Genomic DNA, 22,494 nt, shown 5'->3' on the forward strand with positions numbered 1-22,494 from the left:
CTACAACACTACATGGTCACTTCAATACCTATTTTAAGAGTACTCTTGCTCCTGTGAGACATTCAGATTGCAGTAACAACACACTTTTTTCTCTCTCATTTTCATTCAGCTAATGAATGCAGACAATTTCCACCACTTCTCACTCCAGCTGGACTTCCAAAAGGTCTTCTACCTGAGCCTTCAATGCTTACAACGCACCTAGTGAAAAAATGCTCAACAATGTTTCCCCAGTAATACCACCAACTACTCTTAAGGCAGTAATACCATCCTGAGCTTTCCTGCATTTATTTCCCATAATTCAGTGAATTCCCCAGTCTCTTGTTTTTCACCCCTGTATATATATTTGCTAATCCTCAGGATCTCTAAAAATTTCAGGATGAAATCATTCCTTACAACCCTTTTCCTTGGACATGAAGCAACTTTCCCCAGCAACAAAAAACCATTCCTCTGTATTCCTCTTCTGGACGAATCTCAGACTACAGAACCAACTTCTATAGCAAAACATTTTAAGCATCAAGTTTCATTGCTTTTCATATCACTTATTTGCACTTTCTCTGCCTACCACGCATAACTTGCATACAGATACACATGCACACAAAAGAGACACCAAGATACTGCACAGATATTACTACTCCCCTGAATAAAGATGGAAAAGAAAAAGTATTAAAAATGCTTAACAGAAGAATGTTTGGCAAAAAGCTCCTTTTAAGATGCAACACAGAAGCTCACATATTAGCTCTGAAAGCAGTCTGACGATCCCCACCTTTGGGACTTAGGTTTGCACTACGACCTCTTTAGTGATGTTGCACAAACTCAGCTTTCACGGGGACCACTGTTACACCACACCACCCCTCAGAATCACCCCTAGCTCTTTGCAAGTGACAACTAGTACTGAATGCTTCAGAGCATCTTTTCAGCTACACAGACTGCAGTATCACCTTTATCAACAGGAATCAAAGGGAGTATTTATCTCTGTTGAATACAATAAGTACTACAGCCTAAAGTTGCTGAATGCTACGTCTGCTCTCCCACACATCTTGTCAACCAAAGCAGAGTTTTCTATGACAAGATTTTTTTTTTTGGTACACCAGACAGAGATCTCTCAAAAGCCAATCAGAAACCATGAAACAAATTCACAACAAAAACTAAGTTATAGCCAAAAGCCTTACTACCTTCTGTTTCAAACACACGGAACATTCCCACAATTCGGCATCATCTAGCATTGACAGATGGATGCACATACCTACAAAAATCATAGCCTTCCCAGGAAAGTGAATGAGAGAGAACTTCCCCATATAAAAATTCTCATCATATTAATGAGTATGAATAAATAGGGATATAGTATTAAAGCCAGTCATCCTAAGAAATATTTGGAAAATACCGTGATATGTATTAACTAGGGTAAGAAAAAAACCGTACAAAAAAAATCGCATGAAATACAAATGCTTACTGTAATACAAACAGTATCATTTTTACTACTACAATTGGATTTGTGAAAATGAAACATTTATATATATGTGTATGTATACACATGTACTTTTTTTTTTAGACCAGAGACATTTATTTTTTTCTCAAGTGTTTAGTGTGCTAATGCTCATAATAGTGTGAAAACTCTGAAATATAAATCAACTTGGGTAAAACCAAGATATATAAAAAACTGGGAAAGCCTGCTATGTTTTCTAACTATTTGGCTATTCAAAGAGTGTTATATTGGAATAATCAAGTTTTAACAGAACACAAACTTCCATGTTTTGTTCATACCTAAACTTACAATAAAAAAGTGATTACAGAAATATTTGAAAGCCAAAATATCTTAAGAGCATTATTTCTCATATATTTTGTCTCAGAAGGCTTTATCATGTCCATCTACTGGTCTCACATTTCATCCTTATCTTTGTCTTTATCCTTTATCTTACAGAATTCTAAACAGAAGAGCAATGAGGCAGAGGAGGCTGAATGCAAACTTTAGCATCATCAATGAGCCACATGTTTTGCCACAGATCCAGAGAACTAGCTGGCCACAGCAGAACAAGAATAACCAAGTCTAACTATATCTGGACAGTAACGAAGACAGACCAAAACAAATGGCACTTCGAGGGCGCACAGGGTTAATACACCGTATTTAACTTACAAAGTGATGTCATCATTTCTTTCACAAACTTTTCCTAATTATTTTTTATTGTTATTCATTGATGCCCAAATAGTAGCACAGATTCTTGGAAAGTCTGGTTCTGATTATGTTAGGTTGTGGTTTTCAAAAGCAAAGCAGCTGCTCTCTCCTAATTTCTTTCAGAATCTGGAAAGAAGGTCACTAGGCCAAGGAATAACAGAGAATGCTACATGAATGAACCACTGCTTACTGGCAGGAAAGGAGTTTCACTATGATCTATGGCCAAATAAAATTTCAGTAGCCATATATTTTTACTGAAGCAAAAATCACAGTAGTTCATAATACTTGTGGAAATGCACTTGAATTGCATATATCTACCTCACATCTAACTACAAGGATGGCTGAATGCAGACGTATTGCTCCCTCCCAATATCACAAAGCTGTGATGGTTACTATTTTGAGCTGGAGTTACAATTTTGCCATTATTATTTTATTAATGTTGGCAACAGTAAGAGCATCAGGGTACAATGACCACAGGTTTTTACTTTCAGCTGACTGTGGAGAAAAACCTGGATATCTCCACCAAAGCCAGAACCCATGCAAGTGCACAACTGAGTTACTTCCTTAAAATGACCAGGGCAGACATGGCATGGAGGTATTCTAGCAGGTGTGGGCTCAGTGGCTAAGGATACTCTTATTCCATTATAAAGTAACAATAAAGGAAATATCTTCTGGGGAAAAGAATCATCAGTATGTGCTGCCTGCTCATGAAAATATGTGAGTCTAACAAAGAAAAGGAAATAATATCTCAGAGAAAAATGGTGGCTCAAACAGGCTTCAAAGTCATCACTACTACTAGTTTGAATATTGAAGTTTCCAAAGTAGTTTTTTTTCCTGAAAATTTAAGATACACAGCTGGAACCATTTTACTCCTTGTCCCCACGAGATCTCACTCTTCCAATGTGAATGAATACATGTGCAGAGAAGGATTAACAAATCACTGATTTTTTTTCTTGTTTAAATAATTCTGTGTAGGCAACACAATTTATTGGTATAAAGTAGGATTTATGGTAATGTATTTCCTCTTCAAGACATAAATAAGATTTCTTAATAGTTTTCTGTAATTCATTTTCTTACAGTACCACATTCTCATACATTTACTAGCATAATGCATCTGCTAGAATAGCAATTGCGTACCCTGAACACTGTTTTAAAAAGTCTTCAATACTAACAATCCAATCTGCTACAATCTTCTTCCACAATTCATTGTCTACATTTTGCAGCCTTTTACCTGCCTACAGCATATGCTGGATTTTACAAAAAACAAAAGAAAAAAAAAAAAAATTAAATTTACAAAACAGAAACATACAAGGTTTCAAAGAATATGAAAGCTATCAAACCAGAAAAGTAGAATTTTATACTGAAATAATTACACAAAAATGTACAGAAGGCTACAGGTCTTTATTTTTCAACATTTCCCCTTACTTCATGTTATATTGCCTTCATTTTCTGAGAATTTAACTTTTCAGTCTCTGGTGGTGATAATTAGAAAACGAACTGCACATATGTCTGTTTTTTTAACGTGGACAGAAATTATGTAATTATTCAAATTATATCAGAATTTATATTCAGAAAATTGGTTGTCAGTCAGAAGTGTCTTCTTTATAAAATGACAAAATGACTCCACTAAGAGCAGATGAATTCTAGCATGAATATCCACTTACAAAATTCTCTCTTCTGTTAACATGTTCTCAACATTTTAGTTGTCTGCTGGAGTACCTTCTACTAGAAAGTCTTAGGAATTTTTTTCCCACTGCAGAGGAGCTAAGAGAAATGAAGAGATCAGAATAAAGAATGGGGTATGTGAGAACATAAAGGACTTAAATTTTAAAATTTCTGCTGCCTAATACAATATCAATATGCAAAGAAACATTTTTTGCATATATGTAATGCTAGTTACCTGAAATACTCCCCATGAGTCTTACGATACAACCGATTCTGTCGGCAGTGCCTTTCTGAGGAACCTTCTTTCAGGAGCTCAATGGACAGTACACCAGAGGAGAGAAACACCCACAAAGGCAGGTGATATTCAGAAGGCCTATCTAAGGAGTTATTTTTCTAGTGCTATCCATGTAGCAGTTGCATAAATGTTCCAGATACAGACATACACATATACATGCACGGATAAAAGTTATTGTCGGTGTATAAGTTACTACTGTCCTGAGACTGAAATAATTTATGTAACATCTGTTTTCATATTTTTTCTAATTTTTTCTAATTAACATGCATATTAAATGAATAAATGCTCAGACCATCTATTTTTCTGCTGATTTTTTCCCTTTCCTAAGTCATGTGCTCCTGTGGGGTGCTCAGTATAGATGAAGCATTAAATTTGTTTGGAGGAATAGTGGATGCATAGTAAAGAAAATACTTCACACTATCTAAAAGAAGAAAATATGTTAAGAAAATAATAAAAAAATTGGCTACAGTGGTTTACAATATAAAAAGAAAGGGACTTTGCAAAAAAATCTAGTCTTCTACTCATGAATCAAAAGTGGAATGTCACTGACACCCCCACCCCTGCCCAAGATATGTCAAGAGTTTAGCCTCTAAGCTTTCAGCATTTCTACTTTCAGCTTGTACTAAAAAGCAGGGAGTAAAACTCAGAGCCTGTGCAAATCAAATTTTAGTGACGTAAGATGCCACAGCTATGCAGGTTTTTTTTCACTTCTCATTGTCAATACTTAAAATATTCACTTGACACTAAATAGTACAAAGCACTGAAAGTTATCTATATCAGAAACACAGCAAATGTTGCTATTACATTGAGCTGTTCACATAATACCAAATTGTTGAAGTCAAGTTCAAAATCTAAAACCTTGAGAAGACAATAAATTCAGAGGAGTGGAAATAATTTATCCCATTACATTTACTGGACTAAGTGGAAAAAAGTGTATGTTTAACACAGTCAAGATCTTTCTTAGTAGGCTTTAGAACTGTGAATATGTTTTAGTCCATCTTCCTCCTCCTATCTTGCCAAAAATCTAAAATGAAGAGCAATAAAAGCACACACTATCTTTTCTGTATATACTCTACATAAACACTGTTAGCTGTATATCATCTACATTTGTGTGAAGTTAAAAGCCATAATGCAATTCAAAACATAAAAAGAGGTGGGAAGGGAAGATCTTTGCTGTTTTGCTCTCATGGCAGAAGTTTACTCATCCCTACAGCCAGCATGGCCATCCTGTCCAAGCCTAAACCGACCCATTTTTGTCCTCCTGGGTCTGAATGTCTCTCATGCCTGAACTTCAGGCATTCCTGAGCTCGTCCCTCTTTAGACACTATGAAGAGAGAGACATATTCCTTGTTTGTCAACTCACCAGTAAGAAGACATGATCACTGCCTATCACCACTACCTTTAACTATCTTATCTCAGCACCTTCTCTCTTCAGGTTTCATGAGATGCAAAGTTAGGAAGACAGCCACAGTACTGTCTGGCAGGTGATCCAAGAAGCAGCCCAGAAAAGTGCTGCACCTCCCACCTTTAAGCAACCTGTTCTTGAATGGATGGGAATGGCACTGCAGTTAAAGGCAGGAGGCATTTATCTTTCTTCTCGTTAGCCCCTTTGCAACCTCAGGCACATACGAATTTTAAAACAGTAACCTTCTCAATTGCTATGAAAGAGAACAATCAGTCTTTACGTTCCCAAATCAGAAGTTGGACATGTTAATTTCTTTTGAACGCTCTTACACAATAACCAACCTCTAGATGAAATTGTAATTGTCTCAGAGTACAATAAAAATTAGGAATATGGACTCTCCATTCATACCTGAATAGCAATTTCACACATTTTAATATCACAACTAAACGAAGTGCACCTGATAAATATATAAATACTGCAATCTCTTGACTACAGTTATTACAGGTGGGGAAGACTTCAATGCAACTGAAACCTGGGTCTTTGCCAGTATTTACATGGAAGAGTTTAGCAGCACACATTCTGGGAGCAAAGCAGGACATTTAATACAGCCAAAATCTCTGCAATGATCATATTTCCTCAGCGTTCTGTTGATATCGTCCAAACTGAAGCACTCTTCAGCTCTTTTGAGCTTTCCAGACATCTTCCTTTACCTTTGCATGTTTTTAGCACAAAAAATGTTTATCAGCTTGAATACTTACAAATGTAGATTAGTAAGAAATGTAAATTGGGATTAATTAATGCATCAACATCCAACACTAATTCTCACAATCTTGCTCCAGTTAGAAAGTACCCCCTTGCTGGAAATTCCTCATTTGGCTGGTCAGATTGCTTCTTTACTGAATAGCTTCTTCACCAATGTCAAAGGCCTTGTCCTCCTTTTCCAATCCTGCCCCTCTTACTTCGGTGAAAGGCTTGACTTGTACTTTAGATTTTAACAGTAAATTCTGAACTAAAACTTCATTAGCTTTGCAAATATCTGAGTTACTCAACTGTTACCATGAAGGCATTTTAATTCTTTCAGGTGGCCCAACACTCACAGTTCCTATTGTACTTATCATTAATATTAATCTGCATATTAAGTAAAAAGATATACTGAAGACAGCTTCCTAGAAACCTGCTGAATTTTCCCTTTGCCTATTCTGGCAAGCCAGGGAACACAAGCTCACAAAAAAATGGAAATGCAAAACGCATCCAAAAAATGCATTGCTAATAAGACAGGATGGGAGTCAACATGAAGTCCTTAAATATATAGCTGCAGCATCTCTTGTACATAACTTTGTTTTTAAGTACTTGTCACCCTCACTGAGCTCTCTGCAGTGATGAACAGCAATCTGACTACTACACCCCATAGGTGCAAGCACTCTGATAACCCTTGCATAAACGAACAGAGCTACATTTCAGAAACACAATTTTCCTCGACCGGGAATCAAGTCCAAACCAACAATTTGTATCTTATTTAGAATTTTCTGACTATCAACTTTGCTCAATTTTCTCTGTCAGTTACATTTATAACCCTCAGGTTAGAGATTTGAGGATAACTGCATTTAAAAAAGTCTGAAAAACCTTCGCTTTTGCTGGTATTAGCATTGACAAATGCTCAACAAACCAATGTATTAATTTACCTAGTGAAGACTGCCTATGGAACTAGCTGGGAAAGGTGATCAAGACAGTCATGGAAATTTTTTTAATGGAAATAAGCTCACATATATGCTTACAAATTATGAGACCAATCTACAAAATATTTTGCGCGTACACATGTACAAAACATTTGTAAAGTGAAATTAAGTTTCCAAAGCATATCAGCTGTGTGAGTGCATATCAAGATTCAAGAATATCAGGTTAAAAGGCACCAAGCTACCTTGATTATATCCAGTATATTAACAAAGAGCTATCATCCCTATTTACTACCTTTTCATGAAACTGTGGACCACAAAGCACCAATTACAGAAATAAGTACCACTACATATTATGCTTCATCAAGTCTTGACTCGAATTTTGGTCACTGCAATTGGGGTATATTAAGTTTGCAAGTGGATACATGAAACCTGTGCATTTAAGGCATGACTTCTTGGCCAGGCAATCAAAGACATTCACCAGTGTAAAGATAAGAGAACCTGCTTGAATAAGGTTTGCATGTTTCCAGCTCTTAAAGTGGCATTAGCATCTTCTCATCAGGTGTTTGAAGCAGTCTTGGATGTACAAATAAAAAGGAGGCCTGAACAAAATGTTTACCTTTCAACTACAGTAGTTTAAAACATCTGCTAAAGGTACTAAGATCAGTAGAGGAAAATCACTCTCTTAAAAGACTGTCTTTACTGCTTCCTGTCTTCTCTTCATGGTCACCTGAACTTCTGGACTTGCAAGAAATGCCATATATTTGGCCTTCTGATTCCCAGTCTAATGGACTGCTTATACACCGTTGTACATCAATCTCCCCTAGAAGCACATCTCTTCCTGCTGTGGACATTAAGATTGCTATAAGCATTGCAGTTTTTCTGGTGATTCTAAATCCTTCATCATGGCCAAGCCACATTGGAGATTTTCTGCCTTCATCAGCAAACCAGAATCCCACTAAACGTAAGACAAGTAAAATGCACCTACTCACATGAACAATGGATGAAAACATAGAGTAGGAAAACCTACTTCTTCAATAAATCAGAAGAGAAACATATTACAATCATGCCTTATCTAGAAAGATGGGGAATAGATCTGTAGCTTTGAATGCTCAGCCCTTTCAGTTGTGAGGCGCAGGAGAAGGATCATAAGCTTGATGCTGGTAGAAAGTTACGCAGCCTCTGTGTGATGCCATATTCATACAGGAAGGATGACCTGCACTGAGCACACTATTGTCAGATACCTAATAGATTAACTACCTACCACTGTCAGATTTTTTTGTTTTCCTAAATTCCACTTTTCAAAATTAATTAATTGAAAGCATTAATTAATTAATGCTTCTGATATACTAAACATCTTCAACCGTAACTCACTTGATAACGGTTTGCTTTCTACCTGCTGTATTTTTGAAGCACATCAAGAAAGAAGTAATAAAGCCTTTGAATGTACATGGGAATGGTCTCTTCCTGTGCCAGCTTTTAAGGAAAATTGGATGAAATGACCATCTCATCTATAAAGCCAAGTTAAAATGGAGCAATGTGGCCATCTTGATCACAACACCATGAAGAAAATACCACTGTTGGTTTGTTCAAAACCTCTGAAACATTTGTCAAAATATGATCACATACTGTAACAGAATACATGCATACAAGTTACTGACTAGCAGCAGTTGGAAAGACAAACACAAACACATACAATCAGGTAGTGTGCATCATCATCTTTTTTAAGAGATACTGTCAAGAGCCTTGTTGACTGACATGCCTGTCATAGGCCCCCACAACACGATAGAAACATTTTAGCTCTTTTATTTCCTGTACAACTACCATATTAGGAGATTGTATTTCCTTTTTCGTGTTCTGTCCCATCTTAATAAATACTCCACATGGTAAGGGGGTTATTAATTCAGCCCAGCCTCTGGAGGAGCCAAGTTAAGTCTGTTTATATTAAGAGACTGCCTTGGTAAGCTGCAGGCCCCCAAAAAGCATATAGAAAGCTAGCATCTTTACAATGATTTACTGAAAGCAGCAGCTCGTTTTAATAAAACCATCCCAAAACATAAAATTGATTGAACCAACTGCTGTGCAGGGCATACACAACAGCTGATCAAAATCATTCAAGATTTTTATTCCTAGAATATCTCCACAGCTTGTAGAGTTTTTCCTACTTTATTATTTCAGTTCTGATACATGACTCACTTAGGCAAGCAGAAAAATTAAGGCTGACAGATATTCTGATATTTTTAACCAAAAATTTGGATAAACTCAAAATAATCTCCCGTGTGAAAAACCAAAATGAAAGCCAAATATACTTGATAATCACCACCAGTCTTCATAATGTAAAGATATTATCTTCCCAACTATCTCTTCAAGTGATATTAACATGTCTTGATTAATTGTATCCCAAAGAAGTTCCACAATACTCCATACAGATTACTGCAAAGGACACATTTCTTCCATTTCAAAAGGTTTTAAAGGATAGATTTATAATAGCATTACAATATACACACACACTCTCACACACATATATAACTGTTCTTTAAAAAGGCAGGAAAGATGAAAACTTTTTCCAAACTCCAAAGATAGCATTGCTAACTTTACTTTCCTTGCACAAATTATCACCCAGAAGAGTTTATCTATTTTGTTGAGCATAACAAAAAGTTCACCTTTTCAGAGTGTGCTACACGAAGCTTTGCCTGCCTTTTATATAGTGAAGTAATTTTATGGTATTGTGTCACAATGAAGGACAAAGATAAGCCAACTGTTTAGATTCCTCTCCTTTATGTTGTGGCTTTGATCACTAACAATGCTGCATGAACAGCCAACAGAAGGCTGACATTTCATAAAATATGCAGTGATAAAAACTAATACTGTAGCATCTGGGAGCGATATATAAAATGCAGAAATACACCTAATAACTGTGATCTTAAATTACAAGTTACTAAAAGCTAAATAAGCAGCATACCTAAAAGAAAGATTAAGACAGGATTTTTGTGCTTCTGCTCCTAAAAACAAATTAAAAAAAATTAATCCAAGATATGCTATCTATTATTCTTAACAATTCCTCTGGTTCCCTTGTATCTTAAAAGCAGCCCTGTAGAAGAGTGCTTTTTTGCCATATCATTAGGTATCAGCAGAAGTCAAACACTCTATAAGCCTTTTTCGTGCTGTATTAATGCTCTAATGCTTTGTGAAGTCCCCTTTATTGTCTTTTAAAAAATATCAATCACACAAAATACACATAAAACCTGATGACTGATTCTTCACTGTTATGTATAAAGCTGAAGCTCTATGATGACAAAAATAAGTAAAAATCCTTCCAATAAGCTGCATAAATTAAGTAAATCTCAGAGAAGAAATTACATTATTTTAATTTATTTACCTTAAGAACATTAAGAACCTGTAAGACAGGCCACATAAAATGGAGGATTACATCCTAGAAAGCAGCGAATCCCTACAGAACTTACAAGTCATTGTAAATAACCAAATGCTTTTTTTGCTCTTACTACTTTGCTGTAGCTAAGAAGCTAAAAACAATCCCTGGGTGCATTACAGGGAAATATATGGTAGTACTAAGGACCTGAAATTATCTGCACATATGGCATCACTGGAATGCTATAACCAAGCCTGGTATCTTTAATTTAAAAAGAAGTTGAAATTAAAAGGGCCAAAAAAGGAGTTACAAGAATTACAGTCAGGAAATCCTTCTTTTTATTGTGTGTGTGAGAGAGACGGATAAAAGATCAGTATATTTAGTTTATTTATAATAAGATTAGAGGTGACTTGATTGAGATCTACAGCTTAGTACATGCGGAGAAGGTGTAATAGCCAATAACTATCTAAGCAAGCATAGAAAAGGATAGTAAGACAGAATTACTGAAAAACATCAGACAAATTTGGTCTAGAAATAAGATGTCTTAATTATTACATCAGGTTAGGCAGCAACATAATGCACCTCTTTTTGTATATTAAATATCAAAGTAAAGGTGAAGTAATGACTTGGATTTTATTTTTTTAATGATTAATACTTTACCTTGACTTATATCAAATGGCTAAACAATCAAAATGATCTCTCCTGCACTGAAAACAGTTTAATACTAAAGAAACTGCAATAGTCAATTTACTTTAAAAGATAGTTTTATACAACATCTCTGTTCTCATTTATGATTCCATGGGTCAGACTTTAATGCAATTACTCAATATAAAAATTACTTTCTCTAATGTAACATAAAAATAATTTTAGGAAAGGATGCAAGTATATTATCTATCTTTACAAGAATACACCATCAAGAAACAAAGAGTGACTTATGTGGTGCAACAGGTTAAGTAGCTACTGGTCATCTACAGGTGTGTGTAACATTAATATGAAGCTGAAACAACTGCTCCAAATAATTTGAATATAATGGTGCAACATTTGCTTATGGCACTATAAAATGGGTAGGACTTCCTCAGCACAGTTATGAGATCTAGTAAAATACAAGGTCTAAAGATCTAATTGTAACAAGGAGAACATAATGAATTCAGCTTTTTAGTATTAGGCCCTCATTTAATAGCAGGGTAAAACGAATCACGTATCAGATGAAAAAAGAATGCAAGAGAAAATCCACATTTGGTGCCTAAAGAACTGTGAAGCATATTTTTGGTCTGAAAACACATACTGAAATTACAGTTTAAGTACGTGGGAGGCAATTGTCCTTGTGGTTATAATTAGTGTCCAAATTTAGGGACTTCAGTGCTTAATGCATACCCACCCGCCTGTTATCCTTACCATGCTTTTCTATGTCACTTAATGGAGATGAATACTCTTTTCCCACCTCATATTTACATCAAGGCTATTTAATTTCTTTAGGCTGCTATAATAGGTTAAACGGCAGTCTCAACATCACTCTTCATCTCCCACTGGACAACGAATGGCATTATAAGACTGAGAATAGATGAAGGCATATTTACATTCATAATGTTCTTGACTATAAAATTTATGTAAATTATGATTTTATATTTGCAAATACTATAATTTTCGGTTTCAATGAATACTTTACTACTCTTTCATCATTAACTTTCTATGTACATTACATGGAGAGAAAAACTAATGAAAATAAAGAAACTAAGTGCTGTGATCAGAGAGGGACAGGTCTTCTGCAAAAGGAAAAAAATGCTTTGTTTCTTAACTGATCTTACCCCTGTACAGACAGGGGGCTGGACTACACGTCACTGCTCATTTGAAGTGTGTAAAACCTACAGTAGTTTTTAAGCAGGTAACAACAAAACCAGATTTGCATTGACAGCTTGTATTTTAACCCCACCAAAATCTAACAACTATATTGCTGATGAAAACTAATTTTTTCCCCATCTGTATAAATAGTATTTTTTCTATTCATTGACAAAACACCATGGAAACACTATGTTAATTACAGAACTGCATGTAAAGTTTGGGAACATGTTTACAGATGTTACACAAGAATGAAAAACTATCAAAATATCAAATTTCATTAACTAAGCTATTGCTCCACCAAATGGATAGAATGATTTTTAAATATCCTTAGAGTGGAAAAAGAACTTTTTAAGAAGTTAAGAACATTCATCTCTCATACCTCTTGTGAGACATACACACACACAAACACACAAAAACTGTGTATTTCTATGCACACACTATCGTGATCTTTCTGTGATGGTCAGCTAAGTATTTCCTTTAATTTTATAACATGCAGCTCTGACTCAAAAAATGCATGCTTCCACAATGAAAAACTGGCAAATCAAATTGGTCCAAATATTCTAACATATTTTTAAATGAGGAAACTTTTTTTGTGTGTTTTGGTAAGAGCTTAGTGTGACATTTTCAGACTGCAAATGCAAACATATGTAATGAAACAGCTCTCAAACTACCACAGTCTTAGATACATATGTTATTTTTAAGGAGGTGACTCCTTGACACCTGAGAAGCAATATGAGAATGAAAAAATGGCATACATCTTAAGGAAGTAAAATTGGGCATGTAAGACCAGTTGAATCAGTTCTGTGTATAACGAAATTGCTGGTTATATATGTTGTTTTTTCAAGTTACTCAACAAGTAATCATTAGAAGACTCAACTTGAAATGCATGGACTGTGTATGTATTCAGAGATATATTTTAAAGAACAGTAAATTTTCTGGTCTCTCTTAGCTTTGTGCCTTGTAATAAAAATGAATCTAAAAGGACTTCAAGATTCTGTTCCAGTTTGACAAGTGGAGGAAGTATGGACTTGGAAAATGGCCCAAAGCATCATTCTCTTCCATTAAATATCACTTCCCTTTTCCTAGTTACTTGAACCAAATTATTTTTCTGTGTGAAGTACTAAATTTCCTAAGCTTCTGCTGAATGTCTGGAAAAAGCGAAATCAGTATCACTGCTATACCAGACCAAATTGTGGCTACCAAAGAAGAAACCCTTTCTCTTAGCACCCTACAAATACTATGAAAAGGAAAAGTTACTTTGTGGGACTTTTACCAGCAAGACCTTGAGAGATGTTGAGAAGACTGTCACAAACTCAGAGCTTGTTTGTACAGGAAACAGGGAAATCAATCTGATACTACTCCCTAGTACTTACCCCAGAGAAAATACTGAAACCTCAATATTAATTACAAAACTTAAAATAGTCACAAGAAACAAGATGCTGGAAGCTATTTTAATACTGGCAAAGTCTTATATGCAGCTTTAACTACAATTCTTCAAAGAAGCTTGCATATGAAATCTTCTGTATTTCCAGTTCCTGCATTGCCCACTAATGATACATTCAGGAAAGGAATTACATCTGAAAAGTAGTGTCAGAAGAATTAAGAAAACTGCATTAGCCGAATTTTCTTTGCAAAGAATCTAGGAGCACAAGGCATAAGATCCCTGTGTAGAGTAAAAATGTCATGAATTAATAAATTTTTTTTTTCATTAAATAGTCCATCCTTTTGATGATGTTTAATACAATATCTTTTGGAATAATAAAAATATTTTTATGGGAATATTTTAATATTTAAATGTGTCTTTGCTAAAAACTAAACATTAAAGTAAAACAAAACCATGATTGTTTCCCCCTAAAATGCTAAACCATGCAGGTTTCATAACTATAGTTTTCATGTACAGAAGTAACCACAATTCCATTCAACATTTACATTTCATTCATAAAATTGCATTTAGTAAGTGAAATGCATCTAGATATACAATTAGTCACTCACTATTCCTCTAGCTGGTTGCTAGTCACCTAGAGCAAAGTTTCACACTATAAAGTGTTCTCAGCTGGAGCACTAAATCATGATTAGACATAACTAGATACTGATTCACAACTTAAACAGTTAGCCATTTCTTTTGCTTTTGTCACAACTTACTTTTTACACAGCAAATGCTTTTTAAAATTTTGATGCCAAAATCCAGCTGAAGGTATTGGATGACTTTACTGTTATAAAAACCAAACCAAACCAAAAATACCCAACCCCAAAAATCCCACTGAATTCCTATTCTTTTCAAGTAACTATATTCATACTGAGAAAACTCAGTAACAGCCTGTCAATTCAGGAATTCTGTTACTTCCTATAAGTTAAATACTTTCCAAAGTCTGAATCTAAAAGACCAAAAAGAAACTAAGTGCAATCTGTGCTTTCAAGAGCAATGTGTAATTAAGGTCTCCCAACCATTTACTCAGGAAGAAATACTGTTGCTTCTGGATTTTAACTTAATTAAAATCACTTTCCTGTCAGATGGTATGAGTGTCTCCAAGCAAGAGTGTCTTGATCTACTTTTTGTTGGTACATTTTATGGGAAGAATACATTCACTTAAAAAGAAGAGCATTTTCTTCCTTTTCTATCCCTTACTCCTCTCTACCAAATGACAAAGAATAATGATTTTTTTTCCTCAGATCCAGCTTGGATCCCACTATAAAGTACACTTCTGGATTTTAAAATAATATAGGTTAATATGCCAAAACAAGTTTAGAACATTTATAATATAGAGACATTTTTGCACCTGATCTACAATTCCCTTTCAAAAGATAATAAATATTGCAAGTTTCAAGATACAGGTAACCTTTTCTATAACCCTAAGGCAGGCATGCTCCTTAAAAAAAATGATAAAACAACATCCAACCACTTCTTGTAAATCTAGTTGAACCATTCATACCAGAATCAACTCTTACTACAGTAATGTTTATGAGAAAAGATCTTAAAGGATCAGATACATAATATGGAGAAAACTACTGCAAAAAGTGGTGGCAAGATTTGAACTCTTTAAAAATGACAAATCTCTAGAAATTATGTTCCAAAGAAAGTGTTTAATATGAAGTTATGTAATGTACATAATGCAATGAAAGCTTGAACAAAACCACACGCAGCTGCTCAGAAAGTTCTGAGTTTTATATACATTCCACATTAATTTATTCAAAAATGACAGTGTGCTGGAAATATACAATAACTTCTGGCCACCATGGCTTCTATCACCTTAAAGAAATGCATAAAGTTCTATATTTACTAAATGTGTTTACTGAATAAATAGCACTAAGCAATGTGTAGAGGGTCTTAAAGTATTATGCAGTTGGTCATCACTGTCACTTTAATTTGGCTTTATTCATCTGCTTTCCATCAAATTACAAATGCTGGCCAGTCACAACAACTGAGAAATGCTGCTGTTTGCATTGCAGATCAGTCCCTAATACTGGACTCTAACAGCACATGGCTGGCATCTACACTGGCACCTGTCAGTATCACTCAGTACATGTTTAGACATTTAAATCCATATAACTTAAGAGCAAAACCCACTAAAATTCTGTGAACTTCCTTTAGAATTTGTCCTGGAAGTAAAGCACTCTGTAAGTCCCACAGAATTTCTTCAGGAGGAGGAGAGGGAAAGAAAAGAGAGCCAAGGATAGCCATGAAATAGCATCCCTTCCCTTCAAGGGAAATTACAGCCAATATTTTAGATTTTTTCTTTGTCCTTAAAACTTTACTGGAACATTATCACAGGTCTAAACACATCAGAGACAACTGTCTGTGATTGTCACATCTATGGTAGGAGGAAAACTTCAAATACACCAAAACATCATTACAATCTTGTTTTTAACTCTATACACTGCTGGCAACCCAACTGTTTCTCCCCTCCATCATTTTCTTCATGCAGATATGCTTAAGGCTGCCACTTTTAATCCTTAAAGAACAATTTTAACAAATCCTTTTTAACTAATTCTGATTAGCATTTATGATCATCTGAGGTAGCAGTTATGTCTTACTGAAAACAAAACCAAACCAAACCACAAATTAAAGTCTTTTGACCAGGTTCAGTCAACACAACTTGTAACCACTGCAATGTCTCTGAAAAAGTTTGAAAGCCAATGAAATGCAGAGGAAACATTATATAATGAAACTTTCTAAGAGACATACATACTACTAATCAAGTAAAATGAAGGAAAGAAGCTGCTGTCCTCAAGTAGAATCACAGACTGGTTTAGGTTGGAAAGGATGTCTAAAGAACACCTAGTTCAGCCTCTTGTCATGGCCAGAGGGGTGGACATCTACTAGATCAGATTGCTCGAAGTCCTATCCAACCTGGCCCTGAACACTTCCAGGACAGGCACCTGCAATTTTCTCTGGGCAACCCATTTCTGTGTCTCAACGCCCTGATTGTAGAGAATTTCTTGCTTAGATTTCATCTAAATGTACCATCCTTTACTTTCAGAGACCTAAAGAGGCCCTGGTAAAAAGTCTCTCTCCATCTTTGTTATAGAGACCACTTTGAAGTATTGCAAGGCAGAAGTTCGCAATTCCTTTGTACTGGCAAGGGTGGTTTCGTGGTTAAAATGAAAATGAACTATAAAGCAGGCACCAAGCACAATGAAAAAGCTCTGCCAGAATCAGCTGGGCTCTGTCCATGGCCAGCTCAGGCTTCAGAGTCATGCTGCCCAAAAGGAGGCTCAGGAAGGAAATGGGGCAACATGCCAGGGCCAGGGGCAAGGGCGAGGGAGATGCAGTGCACAAAGACCACTGCCAGAGGCAACTTGACCTAACAAGAATGTGAAGCAGTACCAAATTTGTCAGCTACATAAAGTAGGTAAATCTAACACGGTACAAAGAGGAAACACAAAAAGGATGGGCTAACCACTAGTCCTCACCAGGAGGATCTGACAGCTACTGAAAATAAAGCCATGAGAATTACTAGTCCTGATTTGATACTATGTACCCTCGAGGGGAACTGATACAACCTGATTTTAGTGTTTTTCAAAATAACTCTTGATCCTGGACCTGTTCTTCCACCCTTTGAAACTGCATGTCCTGCAAGTTTTGCTATATCTACATCCTTATCATATGCATATCTCTCTTTTTCGAGCCCATCTCTGTAATACAGTCATAAATTAAACACAAGCAAACGGACCTCCAACAGCAGGAGGAACAGCAGCAACAGAAACACTGCAATGAATGCTGGTGTTGGGTCTTTTAAATACGTAAAAGTTCTGCTCATACAGATGTGTGATGACCTCTACGAGCTGCATAACAGTGTAACAAATGGGTAATTCACTTGCTCCACAAAACACAGATTACTGTAGTATTTAAGAAAAGATGCCATCTCTAATATAGCTACAAAACCAGTGCTTTTCAGACTGATACAGAAGTTTACTTAAATTTAAATTAACTGACAAATTATAACATGCTACCTATTCTAGAGCCTGTTAGACAATATATAAAATCACTTAAAGATTTCTTCTTAGAAAGCTCTGCATTTCAAATTATAAACACTTACTGAAATATCTAATTACCTGAGATATTTCATCTGAAAAAACCCCAAATTTAGTTTTCTTGATGCTTCATAACCCAGTTTATAAAACAAAGACTTTAGAACCAGGCTGCAAGCCAACAATTATCAACTATTATATGGGATTCAACTACTCCCTAAGTCAAGGAGCTATGTTTAAAGCTATATAGTATTTCAATTTCTTTACAAATCACTTCAATAGTGAAACTTGTTTGACCAGTTTCAGTATTAGTCAACATAAAAATACCTGAAACACAAGAAACCAAGAAATATTAAGTGAAACCAGTCTCAGAGAACACTGGAAAAATTTCAAGCAGAGGGAACTACAGGAAAATAAGTAACCGGCATTTAAAAATATTTTTTCCTCAGAGAAATTATCTGTCTTAAATATAGATTTAACAAATAAGAATAAGGAATAAGAAGTAAGGTGCACTAAATAAGCATTATCACTTTCCCACCAAAGAATTCTTAACATGATCTAATTTGTAGTCAGAACAATCTACAGTATACCAGTCCTGAAACAACTGTGCCAAGCTTACTATGAAGCAAGCACATAGATGTATAATTTTAATAAGATTATACCCATCTGAAATACCAGGGTTCCTCAAATACGTCAGTTGCAGTGCTCTTTTCTAAATTAGCAAGATGCATTGCTTTCTTCAATGAAATTTCTATTTTCTTGTTTCCTATGAAGAGCTGTAAGAGGGAAAATGGCCATGGACAGAAGAGATTCACTGTTTGGTAAATAGAAAATGAGGCAAGAAAAAAGAGATGCATTTTGGCAGTCTATTTTAATCATCAAGACAGAGCAGACAATTTCATTTTTCTTTCTTCCCTTTTCACTTTCCCTCATTAGCCACCAAGAAGCACCAGATCTAGTCACTATATGCATACTAACTGCATGGCTAAAAAAATCAAGAGATGAAATGGAAGGTAAAAGCAGCAGCCACAGCTTCCAGTTTGTGTCTCAAGTATCAAGACCTGCCTGTAGTCTGGCCTACCACTGAACAAGCCCAATACCTCTTTAACAAAGGAAAGATATCCAGCAGGTTACAGGGAAACCCCTGCTGCCTGAAGCCTTTTTCACTAGTCTGAATGCTGCCTCCAATATTTGGAGTGATAGACGAGGGAAGCTCACGCTACTGAACTTGGCTTACCTTGAAGGCACTATTAGGGAGAAGCCGAGTTTGTCAAAAACTTAAAGAAAGATCTCCCAGGTTTGTTCATGAGTATATAAAGCTTGTCTTACATTAAATGTACATTGAGTTAACCAGAATATTCAAAAGCTGCTAAAGCAATTTTCAAGAACAATTTTAACTGCTTTTTGAAAGACACATATTCTCTAGTAATAGGAAAAAAAGCTATTTTAATTAGTTTTTCTAAGCAACAAAATAAAAAGACATGCCTAAAATTATGTAGATCAGTAAAATGAGTTCATTGTAATTACTTACTATAGTGTTATAATGTAATTTTTTAATTTCACAATGTTGGATGCAATGAAAAATGATCTTGATATAACCTATAAGAAGCACTCTAAACACTTGGAAATGGTGAAATCGTATAATCATACATGCACATCCAAAAAGACTAGGCCACCAAAAGCACCAGTCTTTACTTCTCAACTCTATTTGACAGTTCCAAAATCCAGGCACACATCCAGAAGAACTTTCTGCCCCATGTCTGGTCAGTAAAGAAATTGAGGTTAACCTTTAATTTTTAATGTCACCTGCAGCCAGTGACTGCTTTTTCTAATGCAAGTGACAGATAAACAGCAAAACACTCCCAAGATGATACACAAAGCACCACATACCATAAGTGCATTTTTATTTTTATACCAACTCAATTTCTCAAATGGATAACCAATGTTCCTACTAATTTACATTAAGAATTGAGTGAGGCATGAAAATTGTTCTGATGCATAGGCTCTATTTCTTTAATGTACTGCATAGTGTTCTGTACTTTATTGCAACACTGGAAAAAAAGAACTACACTTAAAAGGTACAGAAACTACATATACAAGCTCATATACGTCTTAAAAATCACTTTAGAAAGGAGTTTTAAATTATCCAGAGAATAAGAAGGAGAAATAACTAATTGAAGTCACTGATGGAAGTCAGTAAAAGCAAAGTAAAAAAAAAAAGTAAAAATTAAAATGAGTTTACTGACCTTTAACTACTTGAACTAGTGTGTTTCTGTAGACCAATACTAGAACTTTAAATCCACATTGCTAGGATTTCCAATTTATAATTCCTTTATACAATTCAATACTATCACCTGAACATTTGCAAGGTAATTCCAAACTAAACAGAGGGAATATGGCAAATTGAGGTAATACAGGCTAGCTATTTAAGGCCAAATTGGCAAGTCTTTAACAGTAAACACTGTATCATTACTAAACACTGCCATGTTGTTAATGTTACGGAGAGGTTTAAATTAGTGAGTGAATTGCCCCTTCAGGTCGGGACTTAGGGCATATTATGGGAGAAAGCAAAGAAAAGCTCCCACTGACACTGTCTATGTTTCACCAGTTCTGTGGGAAGCAGACTGCAGTACAGTTATCCATCAGTTTTAAAACCAAATACTCCAGTCACTATTTTCACTTGTCTTTTAAAATTTAATGCAGCAAACTGGGGAGAAAAGAACCTATGTTTGCAAAGTAAGATTTCTTTTGATACAGAAATGGTATGAAAATAGTTTTTGGACAACTACAGGAGACACATCACAAACATTTTTATAAATGTTAAATGTGTAACTATGACATTAATGAAAATGAGGCAAACTCAGTTTGCTTTTTTTAAAAAGTATGAAAAAATTAACTCACATAGTGGCAGGCACTCAAACACAAAGCAAACAGTTGTCTTTACAAGGATACTCTCCACAGGCAAATAGCGTTGGGATACAGCCCAGCCACTAGGAGCAATGAGGAAGCTGGAGTGGCAGTCTCAGTACCAGACGTCTGGAATTGACCTTCAGATGGAGAATGAAGATACTTGATGAAAAAATACTAAAAATACTTTTATTTTTTTGTTTGATCTAACAGGATTCGAGTTTAGGATTCAAGACTTAATGAACTGGATTTCTTCTGGACATTTCAATATAGCAAAAAACAAAAGCTACTGAAACTAGCTTAAGCTTTTTCAAGTCAAGTAAATATTGTGTTTCACATAATCATGTATCAGGAGAGGTAGAAACAACATGTAAAGGAAGACCATGTGGTCCAATTTATTTATTTCTAAGATGACAATAATGGCAGAGAGACAACTCTAACAACTTGAGCATTATTGAAGACTTATTCAGTATTCAAGCTGAAAGTTTTATCAACATCTGATTCTTGGCTATTTCTCAGAATTATTTTCAATTTCTACTCTTGTGAATGAATGTCTTAAAAACATGTATCTTATAAATTTCAGTAATTTGGTATTTTAGATATATTTTCTAGGAAGTTGTTCGTTCATTATTAATAAGACCACAAAAAATTGTATAGGGTTCAACAGCACACTACAGCTGGGTATAAACACACTAAAAATGTTGAAGGTTATGGTTCTACAAATAATTTAACAAATGAAATATCAGCAACTGATCAGCCATCTATCTTTTATTAATTCTCTTTTAACTGTTCAAAAATCCCCTTGTAAATCACAAAAAAAATTTTTCAAACAAACCCTTTTCAAAACATCTTTATGCACTTTTTCAGCTACTGTGAGATAATTAAAGTCTATTCACGGAAGGATAAAATGATATTTAAAAATTTTTTTTCCTATTACAGATATTCAAAGCTAATAGTGTTGAATTGGAAACACCATCTTCCCTTTTTCAAAAGGTGGTACTTTACTGTTTCTATAGCGTTTTCACCAGAAAAAATAAGAACACAACCACCTAGACACTTTTTTTTTTTCAAAAGTCCTAAATAACACTGATTTTGCAGGTAAATACCCAAATAGCTCCTGAAATCTGACCACTGTTGTCAGATTAGAATGTTGTAATATTTAGAAATATACCACAAAAAACATACCCACTTGTAAAAGAAAAACAAAATGGGGATTTCTTTTTAAAAAAATTAAATTAAAGGTAATTGTCTACTCCTGAGTATATAAAACAGTTACAACTGAATAGTGGGTTTGGGGTTTTTTTTGTAATTTGGATTAGCATCCTAATTGCAGCATACTAGCACATAAATGTATTTTTATTCTAGCGCGTACGTTGAGTTATTAAGCCTGGCATTAAATTTTGTAACAAGATGTAATATATCTAATTCAAGAGGGCTTAGAGTATTCCTGTATTACTTATTAATATGTTAAGTGAATGTTTGGACAATTGATTTCAACTAGGTTTTGTGACTAAAACATGTGACAAAATACAATTTTCAAATTACATAGTCCATTTGTCATAACTACTGTTCTTTCTAATTTCTATAGGTGTTAACAAATTAAGCAAAAAAAGCCACACTGACTAAATAAAGAACAGTAACCATTTCAGAATTTAAAAGAAACCATCAGCATTAGCAAATGTACCCATTTAGCCACTAGCA

General features: G+C 35.0%; 1 protein-coding gene across 7 annotated transcripts in view; it reads right to left on the minus strand.

The window, feature by feature from the left end:
• Window positions 1-22,494, minus strand: part of TBC1D5 (TBC1 domain family member 5) — a 337,427-nt gene that overhangs the window by 246,796 nt on the left and 68,137 nt on the right. The window contains exon 3 of one of the 7 annotated variants that reach the window (XM_069007248.1): window positions 20,788-20,933. The exons of the other annotated variants lie outside the window; for them this stretch is intronic. The gene's annotated coding sequence lies outside the window, so the exon portion shown is untranslated. The remainder of the gene's footprint in view (window positions 1-20,787; window positions 20,934-22,494) is intronic. 7 annotated transcript variants of the gene reach the window in all.

This window comes from Aphelocoma coerulescens, chromosome 2, assembly GCF_041296385.1.
Source record: "Aphelocoma coerulescens isolate FSJ_1873_10779 chromosome 2, UR_Acoe_1.0, whole genome shotgun sequence".
Lineage (NCBI taxonomy): Eukaryota > Metazoa > Chordata > Aves > Passeriformes > Corvidae > Aphelocoma > Aphelocoma coerulescens.